This window comes from Nothoprocta perdicaria, unplaced genomic scaffold (genome assembly GCF_003342845.1).
Source record: "Nothoprocta perdicaria isolate Ctin4 unplaced genomic scaffold, notPer1 scaffold_120, whole genome shotgun sequence".
NCBI lineage: Eukaryota > Metazoa > Chordata > Aves > Tinamiformes > Tinamidae > Nothoprocta > Nothoprocta perdicaria.
Genome location: NW_020454317.1, coordinates 861,942 through 867,932, shown reverse-complemented (window position 1 = coordinate 867,932; position 5,991 = coordinate 861,942).

The following is a 5,991-nucleotide window of genomic DNA, read 5'->3' as shown; positions in this document are numbered from 1 at the left end:
GGGCCCGCGGAGCCCCTAGTGGGCGCAGGGGGTAAGGCTGGCGGGGGCCCGCGGAGCCCCTAGTGGGCGCAGGGGGTAAGGCTGGCGGGTGGGCAGGATGGCGCCTCCRCGAGCGGCTCGCTCCTCACCTCCAGCCAGCTCCTGGGTCTGAGGGGAAAAACTGCCTTCCCCATGTGATAAAACTTAAGACTTTATCTTTTTTGGTCTCTCTTTTTATTTTTGTAAAATTTTTCATTTTCATTTCTTTTTCATTCCCAAATAAAAGTAATTCTGACATGTTAGCAGCCTTTCTATGTTATTGACCACCCTTCTGCAGAGCTGTGGCACTTTTAATGCCTGATATATATACATATATACATATATATATATATTTCTCTTCATCATTGTGTTATATCTCATTTCTGATCCCCCCCCCCCCTTATGTAAAACAAAGCATGGCAGTCTTTTTTTGGTTTTTTTTTGTCACTAACCACTGGAATGATTTTTGTCATCTTGTGTATAGGAAATGAAAGAAAAGAAGGAAAAACTAGAGGAGAAAACAGTCCACAAAGAAAAGAAGAAGGAGATAGTAGAGGTGAGACCCAGCAGAACCCTTCCAAGGGGCATACATTTAGAGGAGTCTGGGAGGATTTTGTAAGTTCCCAGTTAGCCTGGGAACTTCAGGTCATGAATGTGAAGGGAATATGGGAGATTAATAAGAGGAGGGATCAGGTCAGTGGTGCTCATAAGGGAAAAGGACAGATGAAGAAGGAGTTCTCAGACCAATGTAGAGAATGAGCTCAGAAAGATTTAGGCAGCATAGCCAGTGTGGCCCAATGAGAAGAAAGGAGCAAGAAGACCAGGGCTGGTAGCAGTTAGGAGGAGGTGGTGCTGAGAACATCCACTGTCTTACTTCTGCTGAGAGTGCTGTGAGGTACAGAGGAGTACAGAGAGGGAGACAGCTACAGTGAGGAGATACAGATTGTCGCAGGTCAGAAGGAATCTGGAAGCAGGTGTGTTACAAGCATAGGCTTAGTCACGTGGGTACCAGAGAGAGTGTGTGATTGTTGAGAAGGGATTTCAGCAGCTTGTTGGAATTTAAACCTCTGGAAGTCAGGGAAACTAGAGCTGGTGGGAAGAGCTTGGARGGGTTGGCTTTGTAAGGGAAGGAGGCTGCGAGGAGGCTTTCAGCTGTGTAACACAGCTGGGATGCTGGAAGTGACAGGGTCTGCCTAACAGTGCAGAGGTCACTGCACCCTGCACATCTGATGCTGGAGTCTGAAATAGCTGGAGCTGTGGAGATTATACTTGTGCTCACAACAAAGACAGCGTGAGAATAGCAGCCTGATGCTAATTTCTGCYGTGGTCAATCTGTTTTACTCAGGATGAGGAAAATGGAGCCGAAGAGGACGAGGAAGAGAATCCTGAGGATGTGGATGACGATGAAGGTGGTGATGAGGATGAAGGTGGGAATGATYGGTTTGGGGAAAATGGGAGGAATCAGACTGTGGGAGTATGAARGATCATAGAGGCAAATTCTTCCTCTGAGCGCTTTGACTGAGATTAGGTTCACCTCAAAGCTGTCTCAGTAACTTGTGATTTTTTTAAAAATTTTGTTTGTGCTTAGATGGAGATGAGAACGGACAAGAGCAGGATGGACATGCAGAAAAACGATCTGCAGAGGAGGAAGAGGTGCGTGACGGTCTCGGGGTAACGATAGTGAAAAGGACCTAGGCTACCTGCTGTGAACGGATAAAATCCATGTAGACGCCATTGCTGAGCATCTCAGATCAGCCTCAGATCTCAMCGCTGCTTCTCTGTGTCAAGAAGTCTGATGTGACAAGGAGATAACAGACCCTCATAGACCCTTTGTGGAACTGGCCTAGGTCCCTAGGTGCTTGCCTTGAGCAGTCAAGGTGCTTTAGATTGTGCTGGGTCATGATCTCTCAAAGAGCAGTGATTCCCATGCTTCTGGCCAGAAGCTTGGTGATGGATGGACTTTTAAAGTTGATCTTGGGGTCTAACTGAGCTGGTATGAATTTGGGCTTTAGATGGACTGAAATGAACATGGCAGGTGTCCCTACAGGAGTATCTGTGCACATTTTAAGCATTACCATTAATGGAACAGCTGAATATCAGGCACTCAAGTATGATGTAAAGAATAGATTTAGGGTGGTCCAAACAAATACTTCTGCGTGAGGGAAAGAGCAATAGTAAGAATCTCAGAAATTATGTGCCTTAGTGTAGTAATTGCTTGGTAACACTTTTTTTTTTATTATTATTATTATTTTTTTTTTGTCATCTCTTTCTCCTGTATAGGATGAAGTGGATCCAAAGAGACAAAAGACAGAAAATGGATCTTCAGCTTGAGTCCTTGCCTCCCATCTTTACTGTTCCGTCCATCTCTCCTCCTCCATTCCAGCCCGTGCTTGCACTGTACATTAGCCTCTGGCTTCACACAGTCTCAGATGAGGAAAGATTAGAAATGCTCTCAGACAGGGAAGACAGCAGTTTCCTTCCCACCTGAAGATCTAGCCCATCTATGGCATTCCCCAGCTCAATTTTTTTCCAGCCCCTCACATTCTTTCAACTGTGCCCCACTTAAAAATTATCCTTTTCCCTCAAGAATCTCATTTTTCCTGTCTCCCAGTAAGGAACCTTACTAGGCCCATGTGCCAGACTCTTCTTCACATGKCAAACACGTCTCATCCCTTCTCGCTTGCCCTCTCTCTTCACGAATATGATTGAGATTCTTACTGGCAGCTTCTGCTTCTCAGACCTGCTGTCACGTATCCTGCCTGGATGCAGGAGGCTTTGGGCACAGATATCATGGTGCATTTTTCAGTCCTAGGCCTCCTATCATCTTCTTTCCCATTGAACCCCAAGAGGCGAAGAAAAAGAATATTACAAGCAAATAAGGCTTCTATTAAACCGCACACAGAGGAAGAATTTATTTTAACCTTTTTTTTTAAAGTTTACATGACAGACGGCAAGCTGGCCCTCGTGAATTTTTTTCAAAGATAAAGCTTGTTTTTATATATGAATTTCATCTGAACTGTTTTTTTTTTAATTTGGAGGCTTTTTTAAAAACAAATCAAGAGATAAACAATTGAGGACCAAACTTTGATTTCCATTTTTCCCCTCAGATTCTCTTGTGACCATTTTTTTTTGTAAATTAAAGGCAATACAGCCACAGCATTTTCTATGGCACAAACATCACAAGGATGATAGATATAAATATATATATTGTTTTCAACTAGCACTGTAAATAAAAGCATTTAAAAATATTTCAGACAGCTTGTGTGGAAAAGTGTATCTGTGAGTCTTTAGTTATGTTTTGATCTGATATGGAAAAGTCTGTTTGCAGAAGAAAAGCAGCACACAGGCTGGCCTGACCAGGAACTGGTGAAAAGAACCTAAATTGAGTTAAAACACGCATGTGAATTGCCCCTGCAAATCACACYGGGGTGTGTGGATTCTGCTCTCTCGCACACGCTGCTCCATCTGCCAGGCGTTTACACTGTGGACGTGCCACAAGCACGAGACAAAATGCCAGGCTTATGGTGAAGCTCAAAGCCAGGCTCTGCACCAGATGGTGGAGGTTCAGGAAGAGACCCTAATCTGTGACTGATGGACATAGGCAAGTACCGCTCTAAGCTTACGCTGTTTTACAGCCTTCCTGCTCTGACTTGCATCAAGTGTAACCCTTGTAGTGTCAGCCATGCAGAACAACAGGAAGGTGTTTTAGGAAGCAAGAGCTTCAGTTCTTTGTCCCCSCAGTTGCCTGGGAGAGATCTTTGAAACATCTGCCTTTGGAAACCGCTGATGTGGTTACTGTTTTTTCTTCAAAGCATTTTTTTTTAAACTTTATTCTGAAAATCAAATCATAAGCTACCAAGATCAGGAGCTGTAAATATGGCCCTTTGTCTTAGCATCCGTGGCTTGTGTCTGACCAATTATATCAACAGGTCAGATACTAGAAATACAAACCGTTGCTGACCTCCACAAATGGAAAGTGTCAATGGTTATTTTTTCTCCAAATGTCCATGTGTGACTGGAGCCTTCTCTGCTCTGCTTCACAGCTGACCCAGAGAGCAGAGGGACACAAGCTTGGCGCAGAGAGCACAGCTCTTGGCAAACCCCATCGCTAACAACACCGGTGGGGTGCACGTACGTGCCTGGTGGGATCCCTGCACTGCAGCATGTCGGGGTGCAGCTGCCCCCAGCACCCATTTGCTGGTAGAATCCGTTGCGGGTCCAGCCTCTCAGCCCAGTTGTCACTGCACTCCTGGTGCTCCTGTGCCAGCCCCTTCACTGTGTCCCAGCTCAGTGGCTGGGAGCACATTTGGGCCCTTCTCCTCCTGGCAAGGCTGGGTTTGGTTCAGTGAGCACCCCCGCCAAGCTCTGGGACATCCGTTTCTCCATCTGGAGCCGTGTGGTGGGTGCTGCACTTGGTCTTTCGCAGTGATGCTGTTGTAGCCATTTCCTCTCACTGTTGCACAGTGCCAGCTGGAGGCTCTGTTCACTGTGGCCCTGTCCTCCTTCCAGAAAGCTCTCTTGACAATTGGATCACAGCTGTCTTAGGTGCCTTCTCCCATTGAACWGTATGGCAAAAGCAGGTTGCTGTGCATTAGATTCTCTTGGTGTGCCTCTTCCTTCTCCCACTCACCTTGCACACAGTGACAAGTAAGCCAATTCAACCTGTATATACATTTTCACTGCACTTTTGCAATGTTATATTCCTGCTATTGCTTAATTTTCCCTTGATAGCTTTTAGTTATTTCAAAATACTGGACCAATACTGGATTTCAAAATACTGGACCAATATTTCAAAATATTGGACCAAGTCTTCAGAATTCCCCTGAGCTTTCCGCTGGCCAGTCATCTTTTACTGTGCTATATTGAAGATAAACATGTAGAGGATGGTCCAAGTCCTGCAGCGGCTGATTCCAATTTTCATGCCACTTCCCCAGTGATGTAACATGCTGGCAATAAGTAGTGAAAGATGGAGGGCTGGCCATGCAGATATGTCCCCATCTCTGCTTTCTGTATGGATCCATGGCAGCACGTCTGGTTCTATTCATCTGCTCACACAGAAGTACATGAGGGAGCAGATGATATGGCAACACTAACCATATGAATAGCCATTCCTCATGCTTTCTGAGGGAGATGCTGTAGGTTGGGAAGTGCTCAGTGGCAATCAGCTGGGCTCCATGTGTCTCTGTGGAGTCCTTGACTCCAGAGCTTCTGCTGGCTCTTCCACCTTATTCCTTCGTCACTATCTATGGAGAGCATAATTGAAAGAAAATCTGCTTTGGCATTTGGTCATCTCAGTGGCTGACAGGACACCATCACTGACATGAGGTGAGTGTTAAAGACAACATAATGAGAAATTGCATGTTTACTTTTATTTTTCCTCAGATCTGCAAAGATGCGTGCTGTATCTGGTACTATTTTAGCTTTCAGTTCTATCACAGCAAAAGTTACATACCTTTACAGAAAAAAAGATGAGGATACAAGGTTCTGCAGTTCATCTCAAACCTGCCTGTGTGCTTGGTTTGCCTCCAAACGCTAGATGTTTTTTACCRTTGAGACTAGTTCTTACACAGTGAWAGTAATGAATCTGTGCTGGTGTCATCAAGGTAGGAACAAGGTCCACCTTCTCCAGTGATTCCTCAGCAGTAATGATACCATTCAAGGGCCTTATTCACATTTCTTGACTCTGTGATAATCCTTCACTTACTTCATTTAGTTCCTGTGGAAATCAGTTGACTTTAACAGCTGCTGGTAGAACACCCTCGATGTTGTTTTGGCAGTTTTGCCAAAAGTTACACTAGAAATTAATGCATGCCCATCTTAAACAGCAATAGACTGCACAGGAGTGTGTACCAGCTGAATTTAAGATTTTTGATTAAGTTCTATACCTGGGACAAGTGTGATTATAGACCAGACCTTAGTTTTCAATAAGCTTACAACAAAGTCCTCAGTGGTTTCATCTGAGAGAGGCTCTGT